At 41.8% G+C, this 27,731-nt stretch overlaps 1 protein-coding gene across 1 annotated transcript in view; it reads left to right on the forward strand.

Moving 5' to 3' along the window:
* The window catches only part of LOC147707467 (collagen alpha-1(XIX) chain-like), a 1,668,057-nt gene that overhangs the window by 1,288,201 nt on the left and 352,125 nt on the right, over positions 1-27,731 (forward strand). The gene's annotated exons all lie outside the window — the stretch shown is intronic.

Raw genomic sequence — 27,731 nt, forward strand, 5'->3', positions numbered from 1 at the left:
GAAGTTAAGGAAAGACACTTTAGAAGATAGTTTTGAGAAATTGCATCAATGGTACATTGGATGTTGAGAGTCTAACCGTTCCTGTTATCTTGTCTGTGATCTTCCACTTGCAGCTAATGGCTGGACACCCAGTGATGGTCACCCCTTGCGCTTCAAACATTAAGGCCCTCATTACGAGTGGCCTGCTAATTGCTGTGCTATTTATCGCTCCTGGTGAAATCTGACTCCGGAATTTATCAGGTGCAATAAGCACACCAAATTACGAGATTTGGTGAATAAAATATACATTTTAGTGCTTACTGCACCAAAATCCACGTTTGAGGAAATACCAGCCAATTTTCCCTCACAAAATATCGGCATGTTTGACCTGCCCATATTTATAACAAATCGAACAATTCTGATACGTGTGGCAACAGCAATTACGAAAAATGTTTTCTTATCTGCGCACTCCCTTGTTTAGTACAAATTTTCAATTAATCATACATTATTTACACAACGTTTGTGTGCTGCTTGGTTGTAAGGCAGCCAGCCCAAAAAGTAACAATCAAACTCTAGTGTAGAACTCCACTAGTTTACCAAGCGCACTCCAGTATTTAAAGTATAACAATTATAAACAATTGATAACCTTCATGTTTCAATTAATAACACAAAAAGAAAAGTTTCTTCTTCAAAACCATATATTTATATAGTCTTTTGCATATAAATCTTATTTGTTCCAACACATCAATCATAGATTCAGTTAATGCAAAATTTGAAAACTAGCAACTTAATCTTTCCAGAATGTAGTATTTCTATAGTAGCTATTATGCAGAGAAATATTATGATGCAGTAGAAAACATAGTTGAGAAGTAGGCCCAATGCATTTCGGGGGGATTCCCTTCTTCAGGGGCACTGCAAAAGTAAAACAATGTATAAATAATTCATGTTTACATTCATTATGTTTAACTAGAAATACAATGAACAGCTGTTTAGATGCGAAGGCAGTTCGAGAAAACCAACTTAATGGTGCATATGTGATACAAACATTGAAATTGATACCTCATTATATTGAACCCTGTACAATGTGGACATCTTATTCAGGTCAAAAATCAAAAGAGAGAAAAGATGAAAAATAGAGCTTAAGAACTCTACCGCAATTAATAAGTATTGCGAAGGTGGGTTATTTAAAAAAAGTGAGAGAACTGCAAAGTATGAACTTCATGCTAAGTAAAACAACATTCCGCCATGCTATTTATGTTTATAAAGACAAATAAGAAACTGAGTACTCACATCTCAACTACTCAAAGTAGCATGGTAGTGTATCAACGCTCCTATCATTTTAGAGATGTAAATACGAGTCTTTAAGCTGGGGACCAAAACGACAAGATATATATATATATCAACCACTCGTGAATAGTGTTCTCAGTAACCAGACTGTCACTATACTCATATGAGTACGAACTTACTTAGTGCTATCGTGACTGTAGCTGTAAAATCACTAAACTCAATGGGGGTAGTATGTGAAGACTGTGTTCAAACGCGCTTGAACGCTGTATCCATCCCTGCTCAGTTGTAGACCAATGCGAAGGCATTCTTCGTGCTCTATTATCTGTGGTACAATGAACGGAGAGACATAAGGAGCTTCCCTTACCAAGTGAATAATATCCTAATGCAACTACATCATAAGTTTAAACAAGGTGATTCTTTCTGTCATCAATGTCAGCGATAACATTCTTGAAGACTATCTGACATGACCAACCTCAGTCACAATTAATACCCACTTCTCAAAGTCACCTCTAAATACCATGACCCTGAATGTAAGTCATACTAAACTGACAATGTGGCGCTTGACTGAGTACTTAACTATATGCATTAGAGACCTCTGTGTAATATAGGCTGCACTAATGTGCACTGCACTCTTTAAATAGTTACACTCACCAAAGCTGTATGATTTCTCACCAGTAAAAATCTTGGCTTCTCAGTTTAAATCTGAAAAAGCAAATAGATCTACTTTAAGCCTTCTGAATTTTTGAAAAAGCTGTATACTTTCTCGCCAATAAAAATCTTAGCTTCTCAGTTTAAATCTGAAAAAGCGAGTGTATCCACTTTAAGCATTTCAAATTTGTTAAGAGAACCCTGTGCTGTTACTAACTCTCCCAAACATCGACTCACCTCTAACTGCCTGAATCCACGACGATTCCTCTTCCAAACTCCACCACGCATTGAGTTGTCAATGGCGTGCGGCAGTGTTATATACCCGCGTTATGTGATAAACAGTGAGACAAGACTCTAGAATGTCGTCCGCTGTTATGCGCCCACGTGATCACCGTTGACATAGTAATAGGACTGAAAGGTGATCGTCCATCTTAGAATGGTAAAGCGTCAAAAGCATAAAGCGATACTAGACCCCCATTGACTAAAAGAAAAGCGTCAAAAAAGAAAACTGACTAAACTGTATAATATAAACACCTAATGTGTACCCGCGTAGTCACTGTTGGCTTAATAGTAATACTAAACGTAATCATCCTTGTCAAATTAAAATATTCTAAACGTTCTAAACGAGTCCACCGTCAGCTGATGTTAATGGAGTTGCTCAGCGACTGCATTAAGTCTCCATTGTAAAAAAGAGAGCGAATAGTGATAATCGGGTGCGTTGGACTATCGTGATCCATAAACACATGGTATGTATGAGACACGGGAACCTGAATGAATACTCTTGTCCCTAAATATTGTGACCAAAAATTGGATAATGCTAAATGTTGATGAATAGACAAACTAAAAGGAAAGTGAAGTGAACCATCAAATTTCATGAAATGCAAATTAAAGTGCTAAAAAAATGAATAACTATTATTTGACCTGAATGAGAATCCATATAAATCAAATTTGAACAACATATTTGGTATTATTCACTTACAGAAAATAGCATTGCTAATAACACTTGAATCATTTAGGTGATATTCAAAAATAGTATATTTATAAAAAACATTGTAATTCGATCCTGTCATTAAGTCCACTTGGGACCATGGTCTGCAACATTTTGGTCCACCAAGCTTCTCTCTGAGCTAAGTATACAGAATGATTATGATCTTGTTTTGCTGTTACTATTTCAAGAATAGTGAACCTGAGTTGTGCATTGGTGTGTTGGTGTTCTAACCAATGTGTCGCAAAAAAGGACTTGGTAGACTTTGTTCTGAATGTGCTTTTATGTTCTGAGATGCGTACTTTAATTTTTCTTGAAGTTTTGCCTACATAAAGCAGACCGCATGGACATCTGATGGTATAAATGACATTCGAACTGTTACAGTCCCCGTTGTATCTTAATGAAATGCTTTTCCCCGATTGTGGGTGGTGAATGACATTCCCTGTTATTACATTGTTACAATGTACACAATTGCAACATTTTCGCATTCCATTGAATGATGGTTGGTCTTCAGGCACTGTGGTGGTCAGAATTTCCTTGAGGTTTTTACTTCTTGTGTACGCAAATAGAGGCTCTTCATCAAACAGTCCCTTAAAATCAGGCTCTTGTTTCAGCAGTTCCCATCTAGATTTTATGATGTGTTTGATTGCTTGAGATCTTGATGAGTATTTAGACACGAACACATGTCTGTTTGTCTTCTCTTTTGACTTGGTAGTAAGCACCTCCTCTCGGAGTTTGGTTTCAGTTTTATTCAAAGCAGCAATTACCACACATATCGCAATTAACTGGGTCACTCATAATGAGGGCGTGGCTGCTTATTTAAAAGTTGTTTCACAAAACCCCAGAGAAACAAGCTAACAATTTGCTCCCTTAGCGGTACTTCTAGGTTGAAAGCAAATTTCTGCATGTTTACAGATTCGGAAAAAAGTACAGAAAACTTTCGGATCTACCACTGACTCAGATTTACAGATATAAACCTGTCTATTCGTTTTCAAAGAACTGACTGAACAGTTTTGGGACAGCGAAATTGTTGAAATACAATAACTTCGTAGCCCAAAGCCCTCAGTAGCGTGAACAGCATTTTTCTGAAAATAAAAAACAGCCCATGTCCCCTGGTAAATCGAGAAGCTTGCAGATGTGACTCAGAAGGACTTGTGCTAGGTTGCTGAATGAGTGTGCTGCTGCAAACTGTGAGGAATGAAAATACTAGGTTGTCTGAGTCCTTGTGCACCTCACATCATAGATGCTATTTCACCAAAACGGACTTGAGGCATCGTCGCTCTGCAAAGTTTTGGACTAGTGGTTTTTGAGGATTTCTAATGGGCACACTAGACATTCCATTAATAATATTGCACTTACAACATTGCCTCAGTTGTACTGTGACTGAAGGGACATATTGATTATACTGAACCACAATGAATGTGCGACAGGAAGCCTCCTCTCCTTTCCTTCAACAGCCTTTCACTGAAAAATTATTAGGATTGCGTGCACCATAATGCCAGGGGAGGCTTGCAGTAGTTAATAATAAAGAACGGCCACTGGATTACTCAAAAAGTATATCTCTGGAAACTGTAAATATTTTTGAAAGGGTTTATATTTGGATATTTTGGATATTTGGAAGGGTATTTCTAAAGCGCAGACGGTCGCTCCGGAAGGAGCATCATGGCGCTATAAATCCTGTCACCAGTTCACAGAGTGAAGGGAGGGGGGCTAGATGGCAGCTTTTGACCAGTCGTCGGGAAGATTGAAAATCCACGTTTTGAGGAGCTTCCTAAAAGGCTTCTCGACTGTCTGAAGCCTCTCAGATTGTCTGAAGATTTCAGATTGAATTTAGTGGGGGTCATGAGGTTATCTTGTGAAGATCTGAGGGCGGACCGGATTTGTTGAAGGCTCGGAAGGCTAAAATGAGAATTTTGAAGAGTATTCTCTTGTGCAAAGGAGCCAATGTAAGGTTTTATGGGCTGTGGAGATTGAAGATTTGCATGGAAGTTTTAAGACAAGACGGGCGGCAGTGTGCAGGACACTTTGCAGTTTCGAGAGAGTGGACTTTTTAGTCCCTGCCAGAAGTCCATTGCAGTAGTCCACTCGAGAGAGTATGAGGGCTACCGCCACAGTTTTTCTGGAGTCAAGCGGGAGGAAATCAAAAAACTTTCTCAGGGACTTTATTATGCCGAAGCATTTTCCAGCTATGGTCGAAACATGGAGATCGAAAGAGAGCTCGGAGTCGAAAAGGACTCCGAGGTTCCTGGCCGATGAAACTGTCTGAGGTGGAGCAGCAGAATTGTCAGGCCACCACAGGGCAGGGGAAAAAGAGGCATTCTTTCCGATGGGAAGGATCTCGGTTTTATTCCAGTTGCAGCGAAGATGGTGGCATTTCTATGCCGAAACGTGCGTTGAGACATTTTGGAAACCACCACTCAATCATTGAACTCTATGAGATTATATTGTTCTAATCAACCATTTTTTGTGCATCTTGGGTCAGACATTCAATCATTTTAGGATGCTGACAATGTATTACACTTATACAAAGAATTTCTTAGTATGAAGTATGAATGCACGGATGAATGAATGCAGTTAGTTGTTTAGCTCTTGTTCTGTGATCTTACAAAATGTCCTTTATACATTTTTATCGCAATAAATAATTTTTTATTTTTTCTATCTCTATTGTCACTACTCTTATATTATTTAATTAATTTTGTTCAGGTTAGTTTTTCTCTGTGCCATAGTTGGTGTATTTTTTTAACTCTTACCCAGTTAAAAATCTCAAGATTTAAGTACTACCAAATAAGTAGTTGGATTAAAAACCTTGACGATATAAATGAGGGCTACGGCACAGCAGAGGAAACTATGCAGGAAAACAAAACTATTAAAAAAGAATTAGCATGTTGGTACTGGGCACTGGTTGATGAAGGAGAAGAGTATTATGATATCCCCAAAAAGATCTGGGGAGAAACTTTCCCAGAGCTCAACATAACGAATGAATGGCAAACCTCGATAAACACCTGTTGGGAGACTGTAAAATCAGCACCATTGAGAAAAAATCATATCTTCAAAGCACATAAAGCCTACTGGACTCCCAAGAGGGTGTCTAAGTTCAAAGGTCAAAGCGAGAGGAGTTGCCCCAAATGCGGCGAACGGGGCGCAGAAGACATTCACATGTTTTGCCAATGCTCCCACCTGGAAGAATTCTGGAGAGAGATAGGTAAAACCATGTCCAAGATATTGGGAGTACAGGTGGACGCGAGTATGGATTTCATTATTTTTGGGAAAAGTTGGAAATTGGCCCGGGCAAACAAAAAAAGTACAGATAAAGAAATAATCTTGGTTTTGTTAATATTGCTAGCGAGAAGGGTGATTTGTATTTACTGGGTAAAGAATTCACCCCCAATGCTCAAAGAGTGCAATGCCTCTGTCCAAAGAATAAATAAACTGGACAGAAGTGGGAATAGGGGGAGAGCAAACACATTTTGGACAATTTGGGAAAACTATATGAGTAATAGCTAATTACTGAGATATATGGTAGGTCGGATGCACAGCAAATGTTTAGGCGTTCATTAAGTTTGTAAAGTTTTTAGGTGCCACACAAGTAACGTCAAGTGTCCCACGGCGTTGCTGTATAACTGGAAAAATAGTGAGATCAGTGGATCACTGGTCTCATCCTTGTGTGCACACAAAACTTCCTCCAATGCAGTAGAGGTTCCAAACTTTATTTGTCAATGGTTAGGTGCGATTTATTCAAAATATAGTTTCATAAATCCTTTCCACATTGTATATACGATATGCAATTGGCTCTTTTTTTCTTCCAAAGCATAACACTGTCCTTTATACACATCCAATGCATTTCGGGGCCATTGTTTGCCCCTTCATCAGGGAAAGGATACTGTGATAGGGAAAGAAAATAAACGTCCTGTAAGTAATGTGCTGGTTGTGTTGTGTTTGTAACAGTGCATGAGGGGAAAAAACTCTGTTGTGAGTTATGGGGTCACCTTAATAAACCTGGAGCCCGTGGGGACATAAAAAAGAATTTAAAGCGTGTTCTCACGTGTGTTCGTCTGTATATAGTTGCGTGGTTCTGAAAAAATAAGGGTATAATTGTTACCGCTGTGGAGCGGAGAAGATAATGCGCGAACTAGAATGCCAAGTTCAAACACACAGATCATGTGAACTGGTCAAGAAACTAACCTGAAGTTCAGTCGCGGGAATCAAAAAGTGCTCCGTTCACCGACGCCGGTCAGGACACGAATGTCAGCTGCCGCGTTTACTCAAGATTGAAAACTCGCGATCACGTGATCATAAAGGGTGAAAAAAGACTCGCATAAGTGGTTGCTATACCACGAAAGGAGATTACAAAGTGTGTTTAGTGCTTCATATCAAAAGAGAATAATTCTAACATTTAGGTTCAGAAAAATGGGTTCGAAAAAGTAAGTATGGGAAAATAAGTATTATCGGACGACATGGTTCAAGGGGTGCGGTACCGGGAAAGACAGTGGGGGGTATTGCGATAATGTATTAAGGTATGTGGGGGGTATTTGTGCAATGTGAACGATGAAACATGATCATTATAGTAAATCTACAGAAAACAGTGAACAAAAAACACAAAGCATCACAGTGAATACACACAGGAATTACTAGGTACTCCAAATGCAATTACTACAGATAGCAAGAGAGTTCAATTCTGTCATTGAGGCCGAATGGCTTCTGTGTAGAGAGTCTATAAATCCAGGTATTTTCTCGTTGGAGTAGAAATTTTGTATTGTCCCTGCCTTCAATTCTCTGGATGATTTCCAGTATGATGAACTTAAGTTGAGAAATGTTGTGTTTCTCGTCTTGAAAGTGTGTGGCTATTGAAGATTTGGTGGATTTTAACCGGATGTTGGACTTATGTTCTGTAATTCTAGTCTTGATTTTGCGTTCTGTCTTGCCGATGTATAGTTTGCCGCACGGACATTTTAATGCATAGATCAAATTGCTGGAGTCATACGTGGCATTGACCTTAAGATTTATTGTATGGCCTTTCATTGGATGGTTGATTACGTTTCCTCGGATGATGCTATTACAGTTCCCACAGTTCAGACATGGTTTGGTACCTGTATATTTCACCGTGGGGGTAGGTTTGTGTTGGACGAGTTCTCCTAGGTTCTGTGCCCTAGTAAAGGCAAACAGTGGGGGTTCCCTGAACATTTGATTGAAATCTGGTTCCAAATTCAACAGTGACCAGTGTTGGTAAATGATTCGTTTATATTTCATAGTTGCAGTGGAAAATTTTGAAACTACCACTATGCGGGTTTGTTGTTTTTTGCTGCTCGGTTGTAAAAGTTTGTGTCTGTCTATGTTGGCTACTTTGTTTGTGGATTCTTCAATAATGTTCTCTGGATATCCTCTGTAGTGAAATTTACTAGCCACTTCCTTTATTCGTTGTTTAGATTTTGCGGGATCTGATGTAATTCTTTTAACCCGTGCCATTTGCGAAAAAGGTAAGTATTTTTTTAGGTTTGGTTCATGGAAACTCGTAAAATAAAGCATGTTGTTCCTGTCTGTGGGCTTCGTGAATAGGTCAGTTTCAAAACCATCTTTATTTACCGAGACTTTAACATCTAGAAAATTCACACTTTTTTCCGATAATTCCCATGTCAGTTGGATTCGTTCATCAATTTTGTTGAATTCCATCTGTTACAAACACAACACAACCAGCACATTACTTACAGGACGTTTATTTTCTTTCCCTATCACAGTATCCTTTCCCTGATGAAGGGGCAAACAATGGCCCCGAAATGCATTGGATGTGTATAAAGGACAGTGTTATGCTTTGGAAGAAAAAAAGAGACAATGGCATATCGTATATACAATGTGGAAATGATTTATGAAACTATATTTTGAATAAATCGCACCTAACCATTGATAAATAAAGTTTGGAACCTCTGCTGCATTGGAGGAAGTTTTGTGTGCACACAAGGATGAGACCAGTTAATAGCTAATTACTCCATTAACAATACCATTGTCCAATGATTTAAAGCAAGTCAATAGAAAACTTCAAATGGGAACTTGAAGGAGTAGTCAAAGTGACTAGCTTACCCCAGAATCACGACCAAGGTGGAATGGAGATAAAAGGGGCTTGAGAATACTTAAGAAAAGGGAAAACGAGAATTCTCCACGCATCTGTTGCGGTTACCCTGGAGAAATCCAAGAAGGTCGGCATTTCTAAGTAAACTGGGCACCCGATACCTCAAATTCCAAACTATTGCTTTATGAAGGACAAAAAAAAAACCTCTACCCCAGTTATTGTGCATTTCCAGTGAAGGGTGCGGATGCACTGGGAGCATATTATGGATGTGTGAAAGGACGTGGGGGGACTGAATTCTTCTCACTTCACTTCAGAATTTCCTTAAGAATAGAAGCTAGGAGTCAACACAGAAACAAAAATACACACGCCCCTACCCCCCATAAGTTAGTTCCTCTTAAGGCCTCTCATCAATTACCTAAACTCTACAAGACCTGAGTCTACCGGGCATGTGTCCTGATTTCTCAGGAACCTGGAGAAATAAAAGCAGACCCTACCCACAAATAAAGTTTGAGATCTTGAAACTGTGTGGCACGCCCCTCTGTGGGACCCTGGCTGTGTTTCGGGGGGGGGGGTACAATGCCTTTGTAAATACATGTAAATGAAGATGGCCTGGAAGTGCGACTTTCTTTCTTTATTTAGCGAGTTTGCAGTTTGGTGCCATGTGGCTAAGTGACTAAAAAAAGAACAACATTTTACTGTATTTTCTTTTTTAATTTCCAATTAGCAAACTGCCTTTAAAATATTCCTTAATAGTGAAAAATAACGATTCGCTAATAAGGAATAGCAAAATGCTATGCATGAAGAAATCACTAAAAAAATAGCGATTTCTTGAAATTCCTTAATTGCGACTCGCAAATTGCGAGTCACAATTAAGGAATACCTCCCCATTCATTCCTATGGGCCTAGAGACCCATAGGAATAAACGGGAAGACATTCTCAATTGGCGAATTTCAATTAGCGAATCACAAATTGAGAATGCGATTTCAAGGGTGCAGTGGTGTCCAAAGGACACCCTGTTGCACCCCTGAGATTCATCAGTTCACATATGTTGCGCACACACATGCCCTCAGGGCATGTGTGTAGGTGCAACATGAAACTTTTAAAACTGCACTTTAGTGCATTTTTCAAAGTTCTTGCAAATTACCATGACGTTCAACTTCATGGTAATTTGCGAGCCCTATTAGCGAAATCGCTATTTTTTTTACTTTAATGCATTGGATTTAAGGAATCTCAATTTGAGATTCCTTAAATGCAAGTAATCACAATTTTGAGATTTCTTAATTAGCGATTTTTGAATTTGGGATGATGCATCCCAAATGCAAAAATACCGATCGCAAAGGGGAAGATTCTGAGAATCTGCCCTTTGCGAGCGGATTTTACCTTTATGCATCTATGCCTAAGCCTTTTTCGCAGTTTCATAGCTGGTAATTCAGAAAATCACACCCGTATGAACATAAAAAGTCAAATTGCGATTTACAAAAACCCATTCCAACTCAGAAATGATGTTCTAATTCATAAAATGCTCTTTGTGATTGACTGCAATTCAGGGGGGTGGGCGTGTGGGGGAGTGGGGGGGCGAAAAAGGCATCTTCCTACTACCAAACTATAATGGAATCTTCCAATAGTTTGAGACCGCAATTGCCATCAGAACCCATTAATCTGATGTTGGATCTCCAAAAGGGGATGGTAATCTATTTTCAAAGCGCAAGCGTTACCTTTAGGACATCTTCCACCAAATGAATGAGCTGCTGTTTGATACTGGGGGAGGGGGCAGTAAGAAAGGCAACCATTGCATGTTTGCCTTGGTTCCATTCACTGGATGTGAAATTATACTTTCCCTCTTCCTAGCGACTGGCACCTAATTGGCGAACCTGGTGCACCTCCTGATTGGCCCCAAATACCACAAGTATTTGCACAAATTCGTCCTAAATAAAATTGTATCGGTACCACGTTACTACCTCTCCTTTCCTGCTAAATATGGATGAAATTTAAATTGGCCAAAAGGAAAGGGACAGGTAAGACGACTAAGGTTCCCTAAATTTGACCCACAGTCAGGGAACTATTTGTCAGTGGCTTCTATGATAAAATATGTCTGTGGTAATGCGACCATCCCCATTCCAAATTGTCTCCATACCCCAAGCAGTAAGAAATGATCGAGACACCCCCGTCTTCCCAAAATGCCCCCAGTTTGGTATCAGCTGCCCTGAACGAGAACCTGAAAAACGCCCCTTGCTCCAAATTCGCTGTGTTCCTAATTGCTTTCCATAAGACCCCACCCACCCCAAGGATAAGTTTAATAATTATCGCAAGCCCCCCCCCGAGTTTTTGTAGTAACCAGGTTGCGAGAATTTATATAGAAAGTTAGGAAGATGTGTGCAAAGTTAAAATTAGATCGAAAATCGAAAGAACTTGTTGCAGTAAAGCTTGTTGAAAATTGGATGTTTTGATGTAATGAAGAGTCGTTTAGCCTAGGTTCATCCCTTAGAAGGATGCCTATCAGACTATGGTGAATAGCACGTTGCACTTTTTCGTAAAGTACAAAGCCCTGAAGACCAGCCTAGCCTTGCAAGACTCGTACTAGGGAAATGGGTCTCTACCAGAAGAACTGACATCTACTGTAATAGACGAATGCAATGAATGGGTACCAGACCTCGTAACTATTACGAATGAATGTAATAACCAACAAAACGCCAAAGAATTAGCCACAAAGGAAAAGTTGTAAGGAATCCAGCAAACCCATCATCAATTGTTTATACGTTGGCTGCAAAATCTCAAATGTAGCGAGTGTTTACCCCAGTTGCTTGGTGTTGGGAGAGAAATAGATTTATGTAATTACCTTCTTCTGCAAAATCTCTAAAGACTGTCTTTTCAAAACTTATTCAAGGGTATCACTGTCGGAGGAGAAAGAGACCGGATGTGGGAGCACGCGGCCTGACTGCGGATCATGGAACATCAGCGACGGAGGCCGAGGCGAGACCACAGCAGTAAGGAGTCGCAGGATGAGGCACTGTTTCAGACAAAACTAAGGAAAGGGCTGACCTGAAGCCCCTGCTCTATGATCGACGTGTGCCAAAAGGTCCCCGCTCTCTGAACTTGGTTATGGACCCGCCTGTCTCAAATTCTCCGTCCCCTTGATCTGTTCCCGACTTGGCCCTGCTCCATCCCCTCCTCCTCCGACCTACCATAAGGACTGTTCACACCCACACCTTTACACCTAAACTTCCAAATTCCTCCAAAATCCTACTGAGCTACCCAGAGAAGGGTATTCCCTGTGTCAAAAGGGAGGGAGCTCCGACTAAGTAGACCACGAACTATGTTAATCTCAGAACGGTGACCTAGAACTCCACCAAGGGTCGCCCCTAAAGAGAAGATGAACGAAGTATGTGGTTCTACCCGCTGCTGAACGCCTCAATGATGATGGAAGCAACAGGAAATACCCACCACAGAGACTCAAGAAACAAACAGATCCCACAACTCAGGGACAATTGCACTTTTCATCACAATCCTATGCTCTGCGTTACGGAAGAAAATGCACCTGCTCCAAAACCGTAACGCATTTCTCCTATGAGGTCTGACGAAACCAGACAAGATGTACCCCTACCCGCAGACCCCCAACGACTCAATCCACATGAACATTTCTGTTGACAGAACAACTTGTAATCCAGGTGCTCAACAGTGCCAACAGAAGACGACAAAGACACCAAGAACTCTGATATTTTTTTCTATATATCCTTTCTCTCCCAATCACCATTGGACTAACTATGCTCCCGCCGAATACAAAAAGGACTTACTTATATGATAACTTACCAGCTCCTATTTCGAATAACTATAAGTATCTATGATCTGTACCCAACGCCCTCGCTACGTAATTCTAGTCTGATATTACATTACGATGACTTTTTCTGCAACCAACTTAACAATGAACCCGCTTACTAGATGATGAGATTTTTCAATGTGACGTTTATAATATGATGTTTATGTACAGTTCCTTTGCCTAAGTCCCCTCTCCCTTACTTATGACCGCTGCAATAGGTATAGATAGGAAATAGGCCAGCAAGATGTCTTGGAAATGTTAAAGGGAGGACTGTGGAAAATTAATACAATCTTGGTGAACATTATCGGCGCCATCTTGCCCCTTTTCGAGCCCATTCGTGCGCGTAAGCGGCAGCCATTTTGAGCACCATGGCCTCCCTGCCCCTCGCTGATAGCCAGCGCGTCTCTCTCTCTCCTAAACCTCGCAAGCATCCCCCCCCGCACGCTGACAACCCCCACTCTCTCATGCCTTGGGTCATAAACCCCTCTTCAGCGCAGCTTCACCACAGAATCCCATCCTGTTCCCAGCGCGACACCTCCCCTCATTCCTTTCATGGCCTCAGATCCTTTTGATGCAAACCCCCTTTCCCTGTGTCCCCGTTTGTCTTCCTTGTTCCCAGGCCGCCACCTGGCCCTGCGGATACTGTTTATTACCCCGTGCAGTAGGAAGCTTCCCCTCCCCATCAAAAGACCCTCGAGCCGATCAAAGCCCCCACCCTATGAGATCCGATCAACCCCATGCATTCCGTGAATCGGCGGAATGCCCTGCTGTGCGACAACCATCACCTGTTGTGACCGGGGTGGGGAATCCAACTGTAAATGTATGTGGGAACGGGCCTGAAGGGGAGATTCCGAGGATGTTCTTTCAAATATCAAAGTGTTGCGAGAATGTGTTATGTGCAATAAAGGTCATAAACCCTAGTATAAGAGGCCAGGCCTCAGAGATGTGGTTAGAGCACCTCGTGACGATACTTGCTGTCTGAATTGATGTGTTCTCCTCCGGAGAGAATAAATTCCTCGTTTCCTGCCTTCCAGTCTCCAGCGCCTGCTTCTTCATTGATTAACATTGGTGGGTCATAGAGGCGATACCGCCGGGCAACATAAAAGGGTCTTTGGTTACCGGTTGTCTTTGAAACCCTTTTTTACAGGATGCTCAAAACATATAAAACATATAATTTGCATAAACCATACATGTTAGCGAATATGTGCAATAATGCAAAAGTTCACAACCATTCTGCATGATTTCAAATTAAACCATGGTCCGTATCATGATGCCTGCTCTGACTCAGGGCAGAGTCGAGAGCCTATTTTTTGCATGTGAGATGCCTAAACTTCAAACATATAGGGGCATATTAGCAAGAACCCTGCATAGAATTATCGCCGTTTTATCGGTAGGAAACTGCTGCCAAACGGCGATAATGGGCTTGCTAATATGCGTTATAGAATTCCAATAGAAGCCCAGGTTAGATGTGCAGGACATCTAACCTGGGCTTCTATTGGAAATCTATAATGCATATTAGCAAGCCCATTATCGCCGTTTTAGCGGCAGTTTCCTGACGATAAAACGGCGATAATTTTATGCAGGGTTCTTGCTAATATGCCCAATAATTCGGAATTTATCTGAGTTAATGCTTGAACTTTAAACAGAACAAATCTGAAACAGTGACCAGAGATTGCCTCGCTCTGGTTCCTTTTTGTTCCATCCAGAGATCATGCCTTAACTAAGAGAGGTTTTGAGGGATATATTTGAACTTTAGGGACCTCCTTTTATGACAATTAGCTGGAGCTCGGCTCAGCGCTGAGCGAGCACAAGCCCAGGATTAAATACAGTTGAGCTCTGAATCAAGTGAAAATGATAGCAATAATGTCAGCCTTTTACAAAGCTTCACACCTATTTTACTTTATATGCATTCTCTTACCATTTCTCCCTTTGCCCCTGCCACTTCAACCTAAAACGAAAAACATAAAATTAGTAACCAGCAAGTGCAAGCAATAAACGTATGCAGTTAGAGCTGCCCAGTGAGTAGTAAGATTTGAAGAGGTTCATTGTTCAAGGTACTGAAGTCACTTCTGAGCAACAGTGAAGACTGTAATGCTTAAATCGTGCCAGGAACGCTGAGAATTGTGCCTGGAACGCTGAGATTGGATTCTTTGTCAATAAGAATGATTGAGTGCTGACACAAACTCCAGTTGTTTGCCTGCAGTTTACGTTAAATAGATGGGAAGAGATGTGGTCTAGTGAATAACGTGCTGTTTGTAACCTGAGGAAATGGGCTCTAAACCTGGCTCTTGTAGCTTGACCGCAAATTGTGTGAATCAGGGCAAATTGGAATCTCTCAGTGCTTAAAATTGTAAATGTGAATCAAATTAACGCAAATCAACTGTAAATACGTGAAATGTACGTCATTCTGCAACATAAATGTGTAACTTCCCAATTCCTGCACATCCTTTAGGTTCTGTCCAGCTAGTTTTCTGTTATATAAATGTAAATACATACATACTAGTGTGAAGCAGAGGCATAGCGTAGAGAAGGGCAATTGCCTGTTCATCTGTTTCTTTTGGATGTGATAAAGAGGATGGCTGCTACTAGCCATATTGTACACATGTAGTTTGGAATTAAAATATGTTATTTCCCCTTGTTTCTGGCTCAGATCCATAATTAAGTGATATGCAGGTTGACAATTGCCAGCAGTTAGCAATCTGCAAAGGGTGCGAACTGCAGCCTAAAAGTGAGTAATAAGGTTTAAAAGGCATGCAAGCTACTTAGGAGGTGGGACTGAGAGATGGTTAGAGTTTCAAAAGTTGAAACTTGGGAAAGGGAACAGAGACATTTCCCTCAAGGTATACAATAATATTTTGGGAAAGGTGTGGCTGGGTTAATAATGAGGGCTTAGTGTTTTCATGGATATGCTTCTTGACAAAGGGATTACTCTTTTAATGAAAATGCTATGATAGGGCATGTCTGAGAATTAAAGTGAAGAGATGGATGAAAGAGGATCATTAAGTATTAAAGGAATTACATTCTGCATAATAGTTCGATGCAATCTGATGCTAGAACAGAATATAGTGAAGTTGTTTTTATGTGAGAAATGGAATAGGAAGCTCTATTTGGTAAAGGTGGGCCTATACATGGGACAGAGGTACCTTTTGGGCAGGGTTCTGACTACATAAACCATAAACACTATAGGTAGATGTAAAAGCAAACGTTCTCTGCTCGCTGTAGCCTTCGCCGCCTGACCACCATGTAGAGTCCTGGCATTGTGAGAGTCCTCATGCTCCAGCTCCATATCCTTAAGTGTGTTTGGTCAGGCCTGTTCCTGTTGGTAGTTTGTTAACTTTTTTTGAACTTTTTTTTTTTCCTTACTGGTTACCACCTGGTTTGGGTTCTCCTTAAATTGCGCGTCGCAAATAGCGATTATCGGGTTTTTCGCAATTTGCGATTTTTCATGAATAGCGATTGCGATTGCTTTGTGATTTCGCAAATGAATTCGCAGATACCGTGGTTTCTCGCAATTTCAGATTCGCAAATGGGCTTCTTCCAGGATTCTGCGAATTTATTTGCGAAATCGCAATTTTTCTTTAGCGAATTCCCAATTTTTAGAGATTACACTGTCATGAATTCCTTTTATTCAAATTGCGATCACAATTGCTTATTCGCAGCTATTGCGATCGCAATTTGGCTTCATGAATCTAGCTAATGATGTGGTATAATGATGTTATTTTGTGACTAATAAGCAGTACATAAAATCCCCAAAGTTACGCAAATTGTGCCAGCGTAATTACAATTTCGTCTAGGGCTAATGACAATAGTGACACCATGGACGGAAGAGAAAGCTTCAAAATTAAATATGGAGAAATTAGAGGTTATTATTTTGAATAACCAACATAACGTTGTGGGCATCATGTGTTATGCAGTTTTACTATGCAGGACATTACAACACAGGTGAGCACAAAGCAAGTAAGTACCACAAAGACTGCTTTTGGCCCGTTTACAACATGAAATGAAATGAAATGAATGAAATGAAATTAGATTTGTTAAGCGCATGGCTGCCCAAGAGCGTCCCAGCGCTAATACACTCAGCTAGCTTCCAAGATCCTCAGACAGCAGACTCATATTCCTCTTGGAAAAAGGAATGTCTTTAACGATTTCCGAAACCTCTGGAGACAGGGTTCCAGGCGGAGAGCTGCAGGAAGATCATTCCAGATCTTGGCTACGTTCACAGAGAACCTCCTGCCTCCTGAGCGAGCTCTCTTTACTCTGGGGACAGTCAGTAAGTTGCTCCCATCAGAGCGGAGGGGACGCGAGGACTTGTAGGGGTATATAAGGTCCCTGAGGATTGGGGGGCCCATTCCCTGGAGAGACTTAAAGGCGATGGAAAGAGCCTTAAATTTGACTCTCTCCCGGATGGGGAGCCAATGGAGAGCTCTGAGAGCAGGCTTGGCCGAAGTTCTTTTTTCCGAGCCTGTCAAAACCCTGGCCGCCGCATTTTGTACTCGCTGGAGGGTGTTGATGGCTGATTCAGGGGCACCGAGCAGCAAGGCGTTACTATAGTCCAGCCTTGACAATATAAGTCCCTGAATCAGGAGTTTCCTTGAACTAAAAGGGAGAAGGGGCAACACCTTTCGGACCGAGCGTAACAAGCCGTAGCAAATCCCTGCCACTTTCTTCGTATGTACTCTGAACGTCAGGTCGGGCTCTAACCATACACCCAAGCTCTTAATCTCATTCTTGGGTTGGGGCGCCTCACCCAGACAGGGGGGCCACATGGTTTTGGGAAGGGAAGTAGAGAGGTTGCCCAGCATCATGAGTTCCGTTTTGGAACCATTGAGTTTTAGCCGAGATTCTGTCATCCAAGCCATGATACCTGTCAGACAGCACCCAAATCTTTCTGCCGCATTTTCATGATGGGATAGCGAAACGACAAGCTGGGTGTCATCTGCGTAGGTCACTATTTTCACCCCGAAGGGTGAAACCACATCCTCCAGTGGGGCCATATAGATATTAAAAAGTGTAGGGCTCAACGAGGAGCCCTGAGGGACTCCACACTGGAGGGGGATCGACTCAGACAGGTTGGTGCCATCGCAGACCTGGTATGACCGGTCATTCAGAAAGGAAGTAATCCAACTTAAAGCCTGACCAGATATTCCCACCCTAGTAAGGCGCTGAATAAGGATACCGTGATTGACGGTATCAAAAGCCGCGCTGAGGTCAAGGAGGACCACAGCTGCGGAGCCTCCTGCATCAAGGATGCGTCTGGCTTCCTCCACTACTGCAATCAGGGCAGAGTCAGTACCCTGCCAAGGGCAAAAGCCTGTTTGCGAGTGCTTGAGCAGGTTATGACCTTCTAGGAATGTGGACAGCTGGCGGTTGACAACCATTTCTACAATTTTGCCCAGGCCAGGCAACAAAGAAATTGGGCGGAAGTTCGCCAGGTCATCAGGGTCCAGTCCCGGCTTTTTGAGGAGAGCCTTAACCATCGCCTTCTTCCAGCTAGGGGGAACTTCCCCACCGCCAAAGGAGGCGTTCAGGAGATCCGTGGCCCGCGAGGAGATGGTCTGTGCAATCCTCTTAAGAATATGGATGGGCATAGGGTCAGAGGGGGAACCACTTTTAAGATAAGCTAATTCTTTGCGGAAGTCTTCCTCAGTTATAGGAGTGATAACTTCCCACAAAGGGCTCACACCACTCTCGACCTGCGTGGTGGATTCAGAAGGAGGAGTACTAAGAGGAATACTTTTTAGAATTTTCCTGACCTTGTTATCAAAGAAATGTGCAAGCTCGTTGCATCGAGCTCTGCTCGTGGCTTGTGGCAGTGAAGGAGGGGGGGTGTTCAAGAGTTCCTTAACTATAGTAAATGTTTCTCTTGAGGAGCTGGAAGCAGTCCTGATTCTCTCTTCATAAAAGGTTGCTTTAGTGAGGTTGCAGGCTAGCTTATATGCCCTCATGGCTTCCTGATAGGGAGCTTTACTATTAGTGGACCAGTCTTTCCGCCAGGCGCGTTCCAGACGTTTGCAGACTTTTCTAAGGTCGCGTAGTTCAGTTGTGTACCAGGGTTTTTTTAATCCATTACTTTTCTTGGTACTACACTTCTCAGGAAGCACCGAGTCCAGTGCTTTTAGTAACCAATTGTGGAAACTGCAATCTGCTTCAAGGGGGTTCAAGATCGAGGCAGGAATAGATTGTTCAAGGGCAGTGGTTAGATCCTCAAAGGACAATTTAGGCCAAGGTCTATGAGAAGTTCGACTAGAGCCTTTACATTCAGATCTAGAATCCGTCATAATAGTCACATTAAAAGGAATAAGGAAATGGTCTGACCAGGGGAGGGGACATGGCGGTGATGCCTTTAGGAGAGCAACATTGGAAAATAAAGGGTCCAAAAGATGGCCCTTCAAATGCGTGGGTTCATTGTTATGCAGGATCAGATTACATGCTTCAAGGTCAGCCAGCAAATCAACAGCCACCTTATCTCCCCGGTCATCCAAGTGGAGATTCAAGTCTCCTAAAAGAAGGAAGTTGGGGGCTGAGGCTGCCAGAAAAAGTGCTGTCTCTAACAAGGAACTAATGAACTGCTTGACCCCACCAGGAGGTCGATAGATCAGCAGCCCTGACAACGAGTAATTAGGGGAGAGTTGGATGGAAAACCTGATGCTCTCTGCATCCAAGATCTTGCCATGTTCTATCCTGCAGGCTAGTGTCTCCTTATGAATTATAGCTAGTCCTCCACCTATGCCACGAGGCCTATGCAGGCACTGTATCGCGAAGCCCTTGGGCATAGAATTAACTATATCGAACTCAGAGCTGTCAGAGAGCCATGTCTCTGTAAGAAACAGCACATCAATTTTATGGTCCTGGATCATTAGGTTGACTTCATCCGAGTGCTTAACCAGAGATCGGCAGTTCAATAGGGCAAGGGACAGGGGAGAGGACGTAAGCTCTCCCTTTTTGGCTCCATTATTAGGCTTGGAGCAGTGAGCACACCGTCTATATGGTGCCTCCGGTCTCACTGTATACCGGCAGTGATGATCGGTAACAGGACGAAATGACAACAACTCGTCCCTAGAAAAGGGTGAGGGAGTCAATGTATCTGTGGCCAGTAAGGTACAATCGGGCAGGGGTTTAGGTCCTAGGTCCGTACTGGCCCGGACGGGCCCAGACGGGCTTGCCTCTGGCGCGCCTCCGGCGCGCCATCGGCGCGCCCGCTGCGCCCGCCCGCTGCGCGGACGGGATTTGGCTGCCATAAGTGAAGTGCCGGTTCCGATAATCGCCCGAGCACTAGAGCGATGAGCCTCCAACTACCCCCAAGATGGCGCCTGAAAAGCTTGCGCCCGGGAGGACAGAGAGAGTCGACCGGGGCCCTAAATCGGCCCTTAGAATGCAAGTCGGCGCTAAAAATTAATATATGGCAGTCCTGGAGAAATCAGTGCAAAAGTAAGCCCACAATTTTAAATCACGTAAATTCACACAGTTCAACATGGACTCCAGAAGCAGCTGCATTTTTAATTTAATTTTAATGGCATTTAAAAATCTGTATGTCTTAAGGGATTTGTTTTTTTAGGGTTCAGGTGTTGGTAGAGGTAAATGGAGGTCTGGGTTTTTTAGGGTTCATGATTAGGTAGAGATAGATACAGGTCAGTGTTTTTTATGGTTCACAGGTGGCTAAAGGTAAAGGGAGATGAGGGGTTTTAGGGTTCAGGGGTGGGTATAGGTAATACAGTTAAGGGTTTTTTAGGATTCAGGAACAAGAAGAGGTAAAGAGAGGAAAGGGTTTTATAGGGTTTAGGGGCAGGTAGAGATAAAATGGGGTTAGGGTCTTTTAGGGAACGCGTCAGTTTGAGATAAGGGGGCTTTTAAGATTCAGGGCCAGGTAAAGGGAGGTAAGAGGTTTTGGGGTTTTAGGGTGGCTAAAGTTAAACAGAGCTAAGGTTTTTAAAATATATAGACCAGGCGAGGGAGTTACAGTGGACGTGTGGCAGGCCAAGCGGACCAGCCAGAGCAAGGGCGTGAATTGTAGCTCTTTGGCTTCTGGGCTTCCAGCCCCGGTTTGAGGCACTGTGTTGTGCACAAAACAACACAACACAACATAACACCACATAACACAACCTAATAAAATATGAGGTCTGGAAGAGATAGATGGCCTTGCCTTGCAACAAAAAGAAAGAGAAAAGCGCAAGGAATACGGCAAACAATGAAAAAGCAAAAACTGAGGGGGAGGCACAAACACTAATATCGCCAATATTGTGCCCCTTTATAAGAACAAATAATGGACCAAGTAAGATTTAATTCTTAAAAGACCCAGCAGGGATAATGCTCACCAAACAAGAGGGAGATAATCAATTACCCCCACCAATCACACCAATAAACAAGAATACTAGGGACATACAACTAAAGGATACAAACGGAGTAGACGATATAAAGGCCCTGAGCAACTCAAACTACATAAGAATTGATACGGGCCCAACCAAGCATATGCTACACTAAGAACCAGTGGAACGTCAAGATAATTCATGGGGGTCCATAACAGATCTGGAGCTAATTACATCTAGAGAACAATCTCCGCATGCGACAAAGCCCACATGAGGATCCTGATAGATCACTCGGGCAAAAAGCACAAGATCATTGCACCAGCACTAAGGCTCAACAACCAATAGAGGTCCAAGTAAAAATTCTCAACCAAACACCAATGCAAGTATACTATGAGGAAGCAGATCAGAACATCAATGCACTAGAGGATACCTCGCAATCTGTAAAATCATCACCAATAATAAAATCGCCTAAAGGAGCAAATCTTAACCAAACTTTGGTACCCAAGCGCCAGCACTAACAACTAAAATAGCGTCACTAACCGACTCAGGGACAATATCTTCTTCAAAACATCACAACTCACTTTGGAGGCATTAAACTACCATTCAAACAAGATGCAAGTTGACCTGCTAAACATCATGGCAAAGGCAATTTCAGGGATTGGCCAAAAACTCTCTAAACATGCGAGCACAGGCATACACAACCACATTAAACACGGAATGTGACTGTTGCCCAACAATTGACAAATTGGCAACAATTCCAGAAATTCTGACTACTCTTATTAAGGACTTAAAGACCATGGTAATCGACAATAACAAGCTTAAAAATATTCCAGCACGGCCTCAGAATACCGACAGAGAAGAGGAACCGAATAAATTAAGCGTAGTTTCTGACTTAGCCCTGGCCAATCAATCGACAGATACGATAGAAAATTTAAATCTGGAGGAAAAACAAGGAGCTTTAACTCAATTAACACAATCGAACATGACCAGACGTATGAAAAAACCCTAAAAAAAACAAAAAAAACAGAGAAGACAACACAACTTAGAAGAAGCTGGGGACAACCAACACGTGGCTCAAACGAACCAGTAATAACATTAAACCAGAAACAGGATCAGCAATCAAATAAAAAACCATACCCAATTTTTTTCAAACAGACAAAAGCAAATAAACAATCAGGAGATGAGCAGGCGACAGTGACCAGTTCAATTGAATTATCTACCAGAGAAAAGCAGAAGAAAGTTGAACATCTGGCCTTTAAAGAAACTCAGAAGAAACCAGAGCAAGAGGAGGCAGCAAAGAGGGTGCTTACGGACACAATAACTATTAGCTTGGACAAAACTTCAAATGAATTCCCCAAAAATAAAATGGGGATGGAAAGACCCAACTTCATGGGGCTACATCTAAGCCTTCGGGTGAGACTAAGCCAGAAGCAACTAAATCTCCACTAGAGGGTGATATCTTATGCTTACAAGAAACCTGGGCAACTGAACCGGTACACTTGGAAGGATACGCAGGTTTCCACCAACTTGCCACCAAACATAACCGGTATGGAAGACCATCAGGTGGGATCTCGATTTATGTCAAACACGCAAAACAATTAACTGTCAGGAATATAAACACCAATTCAAATATGTTACAAGCACTGCTAATAGAAGGAAAAATCGTCAAGGAAAACATTGCCTCTTTGCTTTTAATCAATGTATATTTAAATACACCAGCCCAATGGAAACTAAAGGCTACACAATGTATGATTACAACATTCCAGGAAATTCTATGCGCATATCGGTCTCCGGTGAAACTGCTTGTGGGTGACTTCAATTTGCACCACTTAGGAACAAAACAGTCCGAAAGGAATTACCTAACAGGTGCTGAAAGAATTCTCAATAACTTTTTACTAGAATACGAACTTACTTCAGCTGAGTACCTACAAAAAAGGCTGGCCCTAAACATCCGAAGGAGAACTACATTTAAGAACAGCTCCACAATTGATTATATTTTTCTATAAGACCAGCTAGCCCCCAAAATTGAAGATTTTGAAATAAAGACGGATAACACAAGCAATCAACCATTACTCCAGGTAGAACTTAATGTTACTACCAAAGAACGGGAAAGAATTATAACGGTCTCCCAATCAACAGGTGCCGAAGAACACGCCCTGGTGAGAAGAATAAAATGGAACACTCATCAGGTGATGCCTCTAAAACATTGGAAAGAAAAACAAGAACACACGGGGAACAACCCATGCGCAGCACCCAATAGGGAAAATTGGACAGAGTGGACAAATGACCTAAAAACATGCCTGAAGACAGCTGAGCAAAATCCTAAGGAGAGGACTAATAAACAATCCACGGACAATAATAAAAAATTGGCTGATATAACTTGTAATTTAGGAAGGGCAAAAAGAGCATATAAGATCGTTGGCTCGAAAAATACACGGGACAAGTACAACTGCACAAAGAACAGAAACAACTGCCCTGGACAATCAAGCAAAGCAGGCTTAAAGAAGAGTGGATCAAAATCCATGAATTTACAAAACCTCACAAACAACGACAACTCTGGCAATATATAGCAAAGCTGGATAAAAAGAGAGCAGTCCGGAGTAATGCTGTTCACGCCGACACATGGGTGAGACATGTAGACGCAACATACACGGAGAAGGACGAAAGCACTAAACTTGGAAGCGCTATGGTGTACACAGAGAGTACAAACAATGATGCAAAACCCACAAACCACATAAACACAGCCATGCTTAAAGACCAGGACGTAAGTGCGGTGGAAAAAGTGATAAAAAAGATAAGGAAAGATGGGGTACCAAGACCCAACGGTCTCCCGGCTGCGATGTTCAGGGAAGATCCAAATTATTGGGAGATAGTCCTACCTGGCCTATTCACCGAATGCCGATTACAGGGCAAGGTGCCAGACTCATAGCACAGGTTAATCCTAAAACTCATATTTATGAAGGACAATAACACAGAAACAAAGAACTATAGATTAATAGCCCTGCTGGACATTGAAGGGAAAGCCTATGCAAATACCCTGCTGACAGAATTAGCCAGATGGGTCGAAGAAAATTAAATTCTCCCTTTCTATCAAATAGGTTCCGCAAAGGCTGTTCGACCATCGGCACCATTACGGCAATATCCTATTTGGGTCAGCAAGCCAATTGCAGGGAAAAGAAACCAGTCTATGCTTGCTTTATAGACTATTCAGCAGCGTAAGATTGAGTACCACCTGACAAGCTTTGGTCCAAATTGCGCAACTGCCAAATTCCTTCTGACCTTCTTAATGTATTTATCTCACTATATAGCAATACTTGGATCAGAATAAAGCTGGTAAACAACATCACAACAAAAAAGTGTTTTACAAATCGGGGCTTAAAACAGGGATGCTTCGGGGCTTAAAACAGGGATGCGTACTTGCCCCAACACTTTTTAATTTATATACTGCTGACTTGGGCAAGATGATACAAAGTGCAAACCTAGCAGTTCCAAAAATTGGTGTCAGCAAAATTCAAATCCTACAATATACGGATGACCTTGTGGTGATGGATCAAACAAAAACAGGTTTACAAAAGTCCCTCAATGCTCTAAACGCCTACAATCTGAACAATTAATTGAAGATAAACCCAGAAAAGACCAAAGTTCTGATCTTCAGGAATTGTAAAAGAAAAGCACTCCTAAAATGGCACGTTGGAAAGGAGTCAATAACCGCCTGGAAGTTCTACAATTACCTTGGGTGTTGGTTGAGCGACTCAGGAAAAGCCAATATGCACTTACATAAAATGGAATCTAAGGTGGAATCAACAATATATGCTTTGTGCAAATAACAAGAGAAAAGGCAGAGCCCCACCACCATTCCAATTAGAAAGATATTACAAGCAAAAATAAGGGCAGTCGTGGGATACGCCCCGCAGGCCTTCCCTGGCAAAATGAGTACAATGATGGATAAAGCACAGTGTCAGACGTATAAACGTGTTTTCAAGCTACCGAAATACACATGCAATAGCGGGACTCGCCTGGAATTTGGCCTGGTGCACAAGAGCAAAGAATGCCTAGGTGCGCATGCAAAATACTACTTTTCTGTACTTAAAGCGCCAGACGGGAGCTTGAAGAGCAGGCTAAAACCCATATATGATGGTTCATCCAATCCATGGCAGGTTTATCTGCAGGAAGCTGTAGAAGGGTTGGCTTTGCAATACAAAACTGTAGCCAGGAAGGCTTAACCTATCCGTTTATCAAAAAGGAAATAAACAAACAATGCTATTGATTGTCAAGAGAAATTGATTTAACAAATCTTGAAAAAGGAAGAGGTCAATCTGGGGTGATAGCAATCTACAAGGAATATAAATGTCAGCCCTATCTTGAGCAAGCATTTGGGAGAAAGGCCCTAGAAAATATTTAGTGGCTAGACTTGTATCTCTCCCAATAAAAGAGCTAAAGCCGGGCTAGAAAACCTTGGAAAATAAAATTCGATGTAGAATATGCGATTTCAAAATAGAATCACTGCCACATTTGATGTGCTTTTGCACGGGGCTCTTACAATCCCGGCGGAAGCTACTAAAACCCATATGGTTACGTAAAGGTGTTCGAACGACAAAAGAAGCAGTTTCAGCCATATTCGCTTGCACATTAACAACTGATCTGGCCAAAATTGAGAGATAAATGCAGGACGTTCGCTCTAGACTGGAGAAAGACAATGAATCAGACAATTTCACAAAAATCCTCTTGATCTGCACAAAAGAAGTGACACCTTGGTTGCAATGTCTTTTAAATGTAATTAACTTTTTTACTTTTGTACTGTTTTATATTTTGCTACAGAAAGAAAGAGTTATCATTGAATCACTCTCTTGCATTTTAAAGTGTGATATATTGCAAATGGTTTTAAGTAACTGCAATAAATACATTTGAATTTGAATATATATATTTGTGTGATGTGTGTGTGTATGTGTGTGTGTAAATACAGACCAACTACCAAAAATTATCATTTACACCCCATAATCTATATTCCTGCCACATCACATCTACATCCATTCACCCACTTCCATGCTATGTCTGTTTAAATCACCACATTCCACTCTATGCCACTCCACTCTATGCCACTCCACTCCACTGTACGCTATTACACTATAGGTCACTCTAGTATACGTTACTCCACTATACTCCACTCTGCTCTATGATAATCCACTGTATGCCACTTCACTGTGCCACACTCCATGCCGCACCCTCTACATGATTCTACTGTGCGCTATTGCACTTTATGCCACTCCATTCAATGACACTCCAGTCTGAGCCTCTCCACTGTACACCCCTTCATTCTATGCTACTCCACTCCATGCTATTCCACTGTACATAAATCCACTCTATGACACTACACTCTAGGCTATTCCACTCTATGGCACTCCAGTGTATGCCATTCCACTGTATGCTATTCCACTGTATGCCACTCCACACCACTGTATGCAACTCCACTCTGCGCTGCTCCACTCTATGCTATTCCACTATATGGCATTTCACTTTGTCACTCCACTGTAAACCACCAAACTCAAGGCTATTCAACTTTACACTACTCCACTGTATGCTACTCCACTGTATGTAACCCTGCTCTATGGCACTCCAATCTATGCCACTCCACTCTTTGCTATTACACCGTACACCACATACTTCATACTTCACTTTACAACACTCCATTCTACAGTACTCTGCTCTTTGCCACTCCACTCTACATCACTTCACTCAATGCCGATCCAGTTTATGCTATTTCTCTGTCACCACTACACTGTACCTCACTCCACTCTATGCCACTCCTGTCTACACCACTCTACTCTACTACACTGTAGTGTATGCTATTCTTCTCTATTCCATTCCACTCTATGCTACTCCACTGTACAGTATTCCACTGCACCCCACTCCACTCTACCACACTGCACTCTAAACCACTGCACTCTAAACCTCTGCACTCTACACCAATCAACTGTACGCTATCTCGTTGTACTCAACTCCACCGTATGCCACACCAGTCTACACTATTTCACTCTGTCACTTCACTCAAAGTATATGACATTCTCCTCCATTCTACTGTACGACACTCAACTTAACAACACTCCACTCGACGACAGTGGACTCTAAGAATTCATACACATTTTTATTTTAAAAAACATTAAAATCCAGTGCGGAAAAAAAGGTTAAACCATTGCTATAGTTAGAAAAACGTAATTTATTATTTGCATACAAACCAAACTTAATCTACATAACATTTTGAAATTCTAAAGTAATACTTATAACCCTAATTTATAATTTTGTTTCATATAAGCTACCCCTAATGTAGGCCCTAGTTAGCCCATAGGGCAGGGTACTGTGTAATTGAAAGGTTGGACATGCACTGTTAACTTTTACATGTCCTGAGAGTGAAAAACATCAAATTTGTTTTTCACTACTATGATGCCTAGCCCTACCTTGAGGTAACATTGGGGTTCCTTTATTACATTTAATATGCTGTAATTTCCATATGAGAGAAGGCAGCTATATTGTATATGGTGTCTTTAGAAGAGTATTTAATGGTAAAGTCGAGTTTTTAATTGATATTTTGAAAATAGCACTTTAAAAAAGTTGCAGTTTTTCTGCCTTAGCCCTTTTGTGCCCATAGCTTCTCTGGAC

The sequence above is a fragment of the Lissotriton vulgaris genome, chromosome 6, assembly GCF_964263255.1.
Source record: "Lissotriton vulgaris chromosome 6, aLisVul1.2, whole genome shotgun sequence".
In the NCBI taxonomy this organism is placed as follows: domain Eukaryota; kingdom Metazoa; phylum Chordata; class Amphibia; order Caudata; family Salamandridae; genus Lissotriton; species Lissotriton vulgaris.